Source organism: Jaculus jaculus, chromosome 6 (assembly GCF_020740685.1).
Source record: "Jaculus jaculus isolate mJacJac1 chromosome 6, mJacJac1.mat.Y.cur, whole genome shotgun sequence".
NCBI lineage: Eukaryota > Metazoa > Chordata > Mammalia > Rodentia > Dipodidae > Jaculus > Jaculus jaculus.
Window position 1 is genome coordinate 58,825,078 of NC_059107.1, and position 11,986 is coordinate 58,837,063.

Genomic DNA, 11,986 nt, shown 5'->3' on the forward strand with positions numbered 1-11,986 from the left:
AAGTCAAAATAAAATGATGAATTGTATATCTACATACAATAAGTTGAAATTTGAAAAATTATCACTTACAACAGCATCAAAATTATCAAACACCTAACAATATATGTAAAAAGCCTCATATGTAAAACTATAAAAATTTAGTTAAAAATATTAATGAGACCTAAATAAGGAGATGTAGTACAATGTAGGTCCAGAACATTCAATACTGCAAAGATATTAGTCCTTTCTAATTCAGTGTATGGGTTTAACATCTTGAATTTTAAGAATTTGTTGGTTTTTGTTTACAGATGGGATTTTGGTAAAAATTTATTAGCTAATTCTAAAAATTGTGTGGAAATAAAATAGGCTAAAAATAGCCAAGACTGATGCCAAAGAAAAATGAAATATTCAGGCTGGAGAGATGGCTTAGTGGTTAAGCGCTTGCCTGTGAAGCCTGAGGACCCTGGTTCGAGGTTCGATTCCCCAGGACCCACGTTAGCCAGATGCACAAAGGGGCGCATGTGTCTGCAGTTCGTTTGCAGTGGCTGGAGGCCCTGGCTCCCTCTCTCTTTCTCTCTCTCTCTCCCCCTTTCTCTCTCTGTCTGTCGCTCTCAAATAAATAAATAAAAATAAAAATAAACAAACAAAAGAATAGAAATATTCAACCAGCTGGACTATACTCTATGTTATTATGGAGATATCTAGAGTAGGACTGGGGCAGGACACTAACCCAATATATCAGAATGGAAAATGCACAGAAAGGCTGGCAGAGATATTTGACCACTGATAGATATGAAAGAAACAATTTAAAGAGAGATAGTTTATCCTGACTCATGGTTTCAGAGGTGTCAGTCAGTGGTTGTATTGATTTCAGGCTTATGGAGAGGCAGAAACATTTTGGGAGAAGCGTGTGGTATGAAAATTGCTGACCTTATTGCAGCCAGGAGTACTGATGACAGAACAAAGAACATTCCTTCATGTGAATTGTTCTGGGATAATTGCAAGGACAAAGAGGACTCTTAACCTCTTAAGTGAAGGTTCATCTTGCTTGTCAAGATTGATTAAATTGAGAGATAACTAGGAGGTCAGTAAAGCAGGCCTCTGGGTGTGCTTGACAGGGAGTTCCCACAAACAGACCTCATCAGTGGTTTAATCCATCAATGGATTCACAATCTGGGAATGTTGGAACTGTGGAAGGTGGGTCCTTGGGGGCATGACTTTCAAGGGCATGCATATCTTGGTGCTGGCCTCTTTCTGTTAACTCTTACTAGTTTCTTTGTTGCTCTGAGGTGACTGGCTTTCTCCTACAGTTCCCTGCCCCAGTGGTGTTTCTGCCCTGCTACAAACCTGAAAATAGCAGAGCCATTCAACTACTGACAGGAACCTGTGAAGACCTGAGCCAAGACAGATCTGTCCTCTATGTCATTTCTGTGAGATATTTGTCACAGCAATGAAATGTCTAACAACAAAATACCCTACTTCACGCCACTTACATTAATCAATTCAAAGGAGATTATAAGTCTAGACATAAAAGTTAAAGCAATCAAGTTAATGGAGGATAACTGGCAAACATTTTCAGGACCTTGGAGTAGGCAAGATTTTTCAAAGCCAAAAAGCATTGATCAAAGTGGAAAAGAAAGGATAAAGTGTGAAATATTAAAAGTAGGGATTTCAGACCATCAAAAGTTAAAGTAAGGGCTAGGGATGTAGCTCAGTGGCAGAGCACTTTCTTAATGTGGCCTTGATTCTGATCCCCAGCTCCAAAATAGAAGCAAAAAAAAAAAAGTACAAAAGATATTTGGAGATTTTATCTATTTGTGTGTATATATATGAAAAATGTTCTATTTCCATTATTTATGTTAAAAGGTTCTATTTTAGAATCAGTAACAGGGACCAACCAATCTCTTTTTCTTTTTGTCCTTCTCTATCTTTCATGGCAAAATGTTGATGGACTCAGAACTGTGCTGATATTGTAGGGGTATTGGAAACCATTGCAAGGTTATGAATGTACCAGATGGTTCATGTCAGAAGGACAGTGCCCGAAGAACATCTATATACCCTGTGGCTCATACATTCTTTTGTGCCCTCTTCTGAATGAGATAGAAATCTCTTTAAGTGTTGAGCTGTTGGCAGCCTCTTATTTTCTGCTTTGATGAGTTTTAAGTTTCCACAATGTCTGCCACCATCTCCATAGAGAAAGTTCTCTGGCTAGCAGTAAGAGAAGTGCTCAATTTTTTTCTACCATTTCCTCTACAATGTTCCCTGAGCCCTGGAGAGTGTGATAGACATAACTCATCCAGTGCTAAGCACTTTGCTTTCTTCACATCTTCTCATTTGGGTGAATCTTGAGTCTCCCCATTATTTGCCTGCATCTGCATCTGTAAAAAGAAGGTTCTCTAACCAAAATTGAGATCAGCATTAATCAAAGAGCATATAAACAAACACAGCTGGAAGGCAGGTTCTAAGATATAGTTGTGATCTGGTCTGGGTTTAGAGCAACTTTAGCTTCTGCCTGTGCTGGTGGGACCAGCACTGAACTTAAGACGCAGTCCTGTGCTGGCTTTTTGCTTTACTCTCCAGCATATTGTATTTTACTCTTTTTGTTACCCAAAGTTGGAAAAGAAGCAGGACCCTTGCAACCCTGGCTACTAAAGTTGGCATGAAAGTCAAATATAGTGAATAATCCTTTATGTGATCTGGATCAGAAGAAAATGCATCATAAACGATGTTTTAGGGACATTGCGGAAAACTGAAATGAATGCATATCACAAATTAGATAATATTTTATGATTATCAAGATGCTTGAGTATAACAATAATATTTAAGCTATGTAAGAGAATTTCTTTGACCTTAGGAAGACAAATTTTAAACTCATCTCAATCATAAATCTCCATGACAATCATCTGATAGGTTTGTAAAAACACAAATTGTTCCATCCTCCCATCCCTACAACTTCTCATCATCTTTCTGGTTTCTGATTGGATAGACTGGGGTGGATGTGTCCTTAATTTGCATAAACAAGATTAGATATCTTCCCCTTAGGGCAAAAGAGTTTGTGTATGAAGGAGCAGTGAAAGGGGAAAGTCCTCACCTAACAGCTGGCTAGAGAGCCATGCAGCAGCAATAATCTTGGCAGGGAGAGCTTCCCATACTTATAATTTTAATACGTCATCACAAAACTACTTATAATAAAAAGAAATTGATAAAAGTTAAAAACTTGGGTCTGGGAAGATGGCTCAGTTCATAAAGCACTTGCTATAAAAGTATGAGGGCCTGAATTTGGATTCCCTAACACCTTTGTAAAATGTCAGGCATGGCTGATGCAAGCGCTTAATCCCAGCACTGGGCATGCAGACACAGATGGATCCCTAAGACTCACTGGCTGGCCAAATTGGTGAGCTCTGGGTTCAATGAGAGATCCTGCCTCCAAAACAAAAAGACAGAAAAAAGAAAGAGTTAAAGAAAAACAAAATCAATAAGGTGAAGAGCAACTGAAGAGGAAGCTCAACATCAACCTCTGGTCTGCATAAGCACACCACACACACACACACACACACACACACACACACACACAGTCACACACATACACACACCACACACACAAGTATATACACACAGGCAGGCACACACACACACATAGTCACACATGCACAAGACACATGTATACATATGCAAAAACTTAAAATTCAGAGTCCTTCTGGGTCAAGTCAAGGAGCTGCATCCAGGAAATCTAATTAATATTCTTCCAAGTCAGGAACTGATACCCAGAATGAGTGTATATGTGAGCAGAACCTTTTCACAGTTGTTCTAGAGTGAGAACTGATGCTATCTGACAGGCTTCAGTGTCTTCCCATGTCCTAGCATGGTGCTTCTCGTGCTGAGAAATGAATGAGTTTCGGAGCAATGCCCTATAAATAGCTGTACTTACAGAACTCAAGAAAATGTCAACTTCCAAAACATCAAGCCAGCCTGAGGAGTCTGCACCATTCAGTCCCAAGACAGCACCTGAGAGGGCAGGCTGAGGAGAAGGTCAGGTAAGGGGTCAGCTGCTTCACTGAGCCCATTGGCTAGTGCTGCCTGAAGTTCACAGAGCCCCAGACACTTCAGAGGGAGGAAGCCAGCATGTGCAGATCTGCTAGCATACCACATGTGGGAGCCAGCACAAATGACTACACAATTATCCTAAATAAAACCATTTTTTGTACAGAGAGTTTTGCAACATAATCTTGTTATTTTCCAGGAAAAGCTTATTTTCATAAACTAAGGGAATCACTGTGGTCATATTCATTTTCAACTATAAGTCTCCAGAATATAGTCCTTATTTTCCAATGTTAGAGGACTTTGATTTTAGTTTTTCTACATGCAAGTGCTATTGAAAATACATATATGATGTAATAAAATATTCTCATCCATCGATGGTGGTTCACTCCATCATACATCAGCATAGCATAGAGAGAAAAACCAACAGCCAGCAAACACAAACAACCAGAGCTCAAACTACACTCCAGTAGAGTTGGATTGCAAGATCTACCCCCCAGTGGTATACTTCTTCTCCAGCATGATATAATTACATATGGTAAAAAGTACAAATTTTAATATATAACTGCTATTTTTTCATATATACACACATCTGATTAAGTATAATAAAGCATTTCAAACTCTTTCTACCTCTCTCCAAGTTTTTGGGGGGTTTTGTTTGCTTGCCTGTTTCTGTGTGTTTTTGAGACAGGGTCACATGTAGGTAGACTGGCTTCAAAGTTACTTTGTAGCTGAAACTGGCCTTGGCCTCCTGATCCTTCTGTCTTAACCTCCTAAGTCCTGGTCATATTGGCTCAGCTGACAAACTTCTTAGAACCCTGTAGAAGATATCCTTTATACAACATTTCAGAAAACACTGGATTTTCTTTTTTAAACAATACTTACTTTTTTTACATAGGTCTTATGTCCCATCTCCCCTGGTTCTCATTTCCCTGAGGTCTCTCCTCAGTAGAAGCATTGGTGTTCACTGTTTGGTAATTAGGGCCTCAGTCAGTCTGGAGGGGCAGGGGTTGTGCCCCACCCTGTGGCTTTTACAGTCTTCCTGCCCCCTCTTCCTCAATGATCCCAGAGCCTTGGTAGGTCTGTTAGCAGTTTGGATTGGTGTTGAGCATTCTATAGCCTCTGTATATCTGTTTCCAATGTGCTTTGATTCGCCCAGTGCTGTTAGCTTTCCCCTGGAACTGGCTGTCAGTCTAGCAGTTGGAGCAATGATCATTTTGCTGCTTCCTCTCCAATTCCTCCTGGGATCCCATAAATGTTGTGGAGGTGGCACATCTCATGGTGTATAGTTGGCTGTCTTTTCTCATAGCATTAATGCATCTTGCAGTTCGCCAGTATTCTCTGCTATCTCCTTTTCCTCAGGTTGTTCTAGTGTGGCTCCTATTCTGCCTTCTTTTTTTATTTTTTAAAAATATGAAACACTTCATGAATTTGCATGGTATCCTTGCACAGGGGCCATACTAATCTCTGTATCGTTCCAATTTTAGTATATGTGCTGCCGAAGTGAGCACTCCACCTCATTCTTTGAGGCATAGTTTCTCACTGAACTTAGAGTTCACCAATTTAGCCAGACTAGCTAGTAACTGAGTTTCAGGGATTCCTTGTCTCTCCTACCCTAGAGCTGAGATTATAGGCACTCAACATCATACCTGATACTTTTCTTGAATACTGACTATCTAAACTCAGGTTCTGATGTTTACATGGCAAACACTTAACCCACTTACTCATCTTCCCAGCCTCTGATTTGATTTTTGAGAAAATGCCATACTGTATTCCCATGTATACATACACATACGCATATATACACACACACACAGACAAACATACAAAAGAATGCAATTCAACCATTAAAGAAGGAAATCCTGTTATTTGCAACAACATGGATCAATCTGGTGAACATTATGTTAAGAAAGGTAAGATGGGTAAAAAATATGGCAAATTCTGAATGATCTCACTAAAAAAGTCAAACTCATAGAATTGGAGGGTTGACTGGTGGTTACTAGGGTGGAAATGTCAGTCAAAGCTGCAGTTGGATGGGAGCAATACGTTCTGGAGCTCTGTTCTACAACATGGTGACTATAGTAGACAATATTCTGAGTACTTGAAAACTGCTAAGAAAATCCTGATAAATATATAGGTAAAGAATATGTAAATTGGCTTGTCTTAATTATTTAACATTGTACGAAGACACATACATAACTTATAATGAAATGAAAAGAAAGAAAATAGCAATCTAAGCAAGGTGCTTAGTAGTCCTGAAGGGAAAGCCAGGTCTTCAGGAAGCATGCTTAAATAACAGTCTCTGAATGAATGAGATGAATGCCTAAGCAAAACATAACAATGTGGAATGTCCTTAAGGGGACTCAAGTATAGAGAAACATGATTTTTAGAAGACAAATCAAAACAAAACGAAGTATGTTGGCTAAAATATTCAGTAGCTAAGTCAAAAGGCACAAAGGAATGGCTTAGAAGTACAAGTGCAACAAATATTTCTCAGCATAAAGCAGAAATTTTACAAAGATGGAAAACACAAGAAAAATGTTACCAAATGATTTAAAAATGAATTTTTAACTGTGACTCACAATTTAAAAAGAAAACATTGTATCTTGATACTTTGTACACAGGGCTAGGAATAAGAGTATAAATGGTGTCAACAACATACTGGTTCAGAGACCAGGACTAAAATTTTTACATGTGCAACATGTGTATATTTACATATATGTAAACACCAATCTCACTGTTATTAACATGTTAACTGCATGAACAAAATGGTATAGTCTCTGCCTAATTAGAGTAAGTGCCAGTAATGAAGAGGGGTCAGTATTTCAGTCAATGCTAGGAAGTCAATTCACTTAACCCATCATGTCAATACTTAGAAAAATTATTCAACCAACAGATGTTGAAAAAAGCATTTAAAAAGAAATGACAAGGGCTGGAGAGATGACTTTGTGGTTAAGTTTGCTGCCAAGCCAAAGGACCTCCGTTCGATTCCTCAGGACCCACTTAAGACATATGCACAAGGTGGCCCATGCATCTGGAGTTCATTTGCAGTGGCCTGGGGTCCTGGCATGCCTATCCTCAACCTCTCTATCTCTCTCTCCCTCTTTCTCAAATAAATAATTAAAATTTCAAAAAAGAAATGACAAGATAATCCTATGAATATTACAAGACAAATTAGAAAAATCTAGTTAAACATAATTTTTTTCAAATTTGATATTATCTTAAGTAGTAAAACTGTAAACTAAATTTAACCACCATCATGGTTCAATTTGTCTTAGAAGATGTACAAAATTCTCTATAAAACAAGGGTAGTCATGAGCCCTAGGTGTGTAACTTCTGCTGCTGTTTGGCTAAATGTATATACTATGCTTATCACACTGCCCAGTAAGTACTTCTCTTAATGTTCATACCCTTATGTTAATGCTACTCTCACTTTTGGTAGAGAATCTTCTCTTTTTAGATGGCAGTGACCTTGGAATGACTCAGAAGGCATCATGGTGCTGGAAAGAAGTGCCTGGAGTGCTACAATATCTCTATCACACCTTCCAAGGCTCAGGGTCTATTGTGGAAGAGGTGTCAGAAAGAATGTAAAAGCCAAAGGAAGGGTAGGACTCCTAACAATGTGCTCCCTCCAGACACAACATGGCCTGGATACCCATGACCTGACACTACGTACACAAGACCATCATAATAGGAGGAAAAGATCATGACATCAAAATAAAAGAGAGTGATTGAGAAGGGGAGGGAATATGAAGGAGAATGGTGTTTCAAAGGGGAAAGTGAGGGGAGGGAGGGTATTACCATGGGATATTTTTTATAATTATGGAAGTTGTTAATAAAAATTTGAAAAAAAAGATGTACAAAATTCAATATAACAAAAATACTAGTAGCATGATTTTAAACTGAGGTAAGTCATCTTAAAAACACTAGGGTAGGGCTGGAGAGATATCTTAGCCACTAAGCACTTGCCTGTGAAGCCTAAGGACCATGGTTCAAGGATATTTTTCCCAGGACCCACATTAGCCAGATGCACAAAGGGGTGCAAGCGTCTTGATTTCTTTATCAGTGGCCCTGGCACACCCATTCTCAATATTCTCTCTCTCTCTCTCTCTCTCTCTCTCTCTCTCTCTCTCTCTCTCTCTCTCCCTCTTTCTCTCTCTGTCTGTCCCTCTCAAATAAATAAATAAAATTTAAAAAACACTAGGATAAATAAAACTTTAATAACATGGCTAGTACATATTTGCCATTATAACATTATGTAAACATAAATGGAGAAGTCAAAAGTTTTTCTTTGATCTAGCATTAACATGGAAAAAGTGCTCCATTTAAGCACACTATAAAGTACATTAAAATAATTTAATCAAAGCCAGGTGTGGTGGAGCACACTTTTAATCCCAGCACTTGGGAGGCAGAGGTAGGAATGAATATCATGGTGAGTTTGAGGCCAGCCTGAGTGTACATAGTGAATTCCAGATCAGTCTGGGCTAGAGTCAACCCCTACCTCAAAAAAACAATAAGTGGGACTGGAGGGATGGCTTAGTACTTAAGGTGCTTGTCTGCAAAGTCAAAGGACTCAAGTTTGATTTCCCAGGACCCACATTAGCCAGATGCACAAGGGAAGACATGCATCTGGAGTTCCTTTGCACTGGCTAGAGACCCTGCTGTCCTCATTCTTTCTCTCTCTCTCTCTCTCCCTCCCACTCTTTCTCTGTTAAATAAATAAATAAATAAATAGCCAATAAATGAATAAATAAAATTAAATCAATCAAAATATTAATTTAACGAAAAATTGTTTTAAAATTTAAGAGACAGAAAACAAGACCTAAAGAAATAGAAAGGCATGGTATATTTTGGGACAGAATCCTTAACATCAAAAGACAATTGTCACATGGTCTCACTCATCTGTGGCTCCTAAGCTGGATCTGCCTGAGATGCTGACATACCTAACAGGCATCCTGAGGACTAGACAATAGAGAAGGTAGGGTGGAAGTGGAGGGTAAGGGGGGGGGGGTCACAAAACGGGACCCAAATGGAACTGGTACCATAAAATTCTACATCCAAAAAGACTAAAAGGTTGAGCCTTCATCAAGTCCTTAGAGGGAACACCTGAATCAAAGGGCCCTGGAGAGGGTATGTTTCCTTCTCTCTCTCACTCTCGCTCTCTTCTCTCTCTTTTATATTACCTCTCTTTTTCTTCCTTCATTTCTCATGGTGCTGACTGGTAACTCCCAGTAAAAGGATGCAGTTAAAATCCACAATGAGCTGTTGATCAAAGAGACCTACAGTGTTCCCCATAAGAAGACAGACTTCTGTCAGAGCACTTGATTCCCCACCAAAGGTTAATGGTAAGGTCGTACTGCTGAAGAGACAATATGCTATTGGTACAGAACATGGAGAGACATGGCTGGACTCTGGAAGAGAGTCAATCCCCAGACAGTTAGTTTGTCTAGTGCCAGAAGGTGCTACATGAGCAACTGGGGGAAAATGGCCAACATCTGTCCAAGCAACTCATGGTCTAAGCAAACAATTTGACATGATGTTCACCCAAGTACAATAGTGGCACACAGCCATAGTATTGTGGGTGACTAACTACTCTTGAATTGGTTAATGGATCCACTCAGTGGATCAGAACCCATAGCTGGAGCTGGGAAACAATCAGAATCCAAAAAATGAGTTTGTTCTCCAATATCAAGCTCTCACCAATCTTGGGCTACAAGAGGGCCTACACCTATTAAATTCTCTCAAAATTAATAATGGTTATCCCGTTTATCCTGGGCTGACTTCACTCTCCTTTAGAGAATCTGCTTCTCTTTTTCAGATGGATGCAGAAACTGAGGACAGAATTAACCCATCACATCTCACCAGGGCCCCAGCTGAAACCATAAAGTAATTGTGGAAATGAACAAGAATGCTGCTTTCTTGGTGAATCTGGTATCAACACAAGGGTGAAGGAGGTAGACACAGAGAACACTCTACTCCTACCAAAACAGACATCCGGAGACACAGAGGCTCCCAAGACCTCATCACTGAAGTAGACCTAAATCAAACCCAACATGGCTTAGGGAAAATTGTGGAAGAGGGGAAGGAAGATTGTTAGAGGCAAAACTTAGGACATTATGTACAGACACATTGTCTCTTACCCATAACCAATGGCTGACCCCAGAATGCAAGATCCACAATCCCTATGGGGATAACTAGCATCCCCAAGAAGGAGGGTCCCTTTGGAGATGATGGGAATGAAGATAAGTATGGTACCAACACTTGCTGTTTACACATTGAGTATATACATAACTAATAAAGAAAAAATGGTAAAAGAAAAAAAAAAAGGATCAGTGTAGAGATGGTGGCAATGGCTCAGTTGGTAAAGCACTGATTGCACAAGTGTGAAGACCTGAGCTGGGATCCCAGATCCCATGTAAATGCCAGATAGCGTAACTCATGCCTGGAATCCCAGGGCTGGAAGGTAGAGACAGGCACATTCATAGGGTTTGCTGGCTAGCTAGATTAGTTGAATTGAACCCATGAGCTCTGGATTCGGTATGAGATCCTGTCTTAAAGAATAGTGGATAGTGATTGAGGAAGATCCCCAATGTTGACTTCTGGCCTCCACACATTTATGCACATATGTGCACCTGCACACACATGTACCTGCTCACATATGAACATACATACACACACACCACACAAACATATACCTGCAAAAATATGAAGTTTGTAAAATTGAACATGAATCTAAACAGTTCCATTTGAGATGATAATTCGGATATTGCCTTGTTTGGAATATTTTAATTGTACTAAAATATTTAATTTTAAATATGATATCCTGAAATAAAAAAGAGAAGTATGACATAAGCACATGGGTGGCCTTGACTGACAGATGTCAGAATTTCAGGAGTTTTCACATGCTGAGCAACAAATCATTCTAAAATCTTGATCCTTCAATGCAAGAGTTCATTTCTTGCTTATGCTACATGTCTGTGATGATTTGGCAGGGCCTGTGCCACACAGTCCCCTGAGGAATGAGACCTGTCCCCTTGGGTCATCCCAGCTCATCTGGAACTTGGAGAATAGTCAAGGGGAGAACACATGAGAAACCTTTCTCCCTCTCTCCCCTCTTTCTGTGATTTAGACTAGAAGCAGCATCCATTGTGTCCACTCAGTCTTTGCCCTGAAGTAGTCACTTCACCTATGCCTGACTGCAAGGGAATCATATGAAATTATGCATATAACATTGCTCCCAGAATAGACAATTGATTGGGCATGAAGAATGTATAATAGAAATATTAAATCACATATATTTGAAATTTGAATATAGGATTAAAAGATAATACAGATAATTATTTAATTCACTAGGAAAATGAAAGGAGCTGTCAAAACTACTAAATATATGAAAGAAAATAAAAGTAAACATCTTTAATTTTCTTTTTGTGTTCAGGTTTTTTTTTGAGAGAGAGAGAGAGAGAGAATGGGTGTGCCAGGGCCTCTAGCCACTGAAGACAAACTCCAGATGAGTGAGCCCCCTTGTATATCTGGCTTATGTGGGCCCTGGGGAGTCAAACCTGGGTCCTTTGGCTTTTCAGACAAGCACCTTAATCACTAAGCCATCTCTTCAGCCCCTAGTTGTTTTTTCTTTACATTATTTTGCTTTGAATATGACACAAACCAGACACAAGGCTGTCTATATAACAAGTGTATGAAGAAATCCCTGGACAACTTTCCTGAAGGATGTATTTCATTTAAATGTGGTTTCTTCTTCTTGTGGTTCTTTTTCCTGTTCTATTCTATATTTTCATTTTACATGGTCCCAAGTTACATAAGGATTTTAATGCAAGTATATAATGTACTTTGAACACTCTCCCATACCCTGTGACCCTCCCTCTTTGTGACCCTCCCTCTCTCAGCCCTTTCCCCTCCCATTAGTTCCCTTTGTTCCACAGTTTCCTTCCCTTTTTCATGTCATTTACTTTGA

At 39.4% G+C, this 11,986-nt stretch overlaps 1 non-coding gene across 1 annotated transcript; it reads right to left on the reverse strand.

Moving 5' to 3' along the window:
- Positions 1-5,424: 5,424 nt before the first annotated feature.
- Positions 5,425-5,528, reverse strand: LOC123461837. The gene has a single exon (XR_006637902.1). It is a non-coding gene; the product is annotated as a U6 spliceosomal RNA (small nuclear RNA).
- Positions 5,529-11,986: the final 6,458 nt, after the last annotated feature.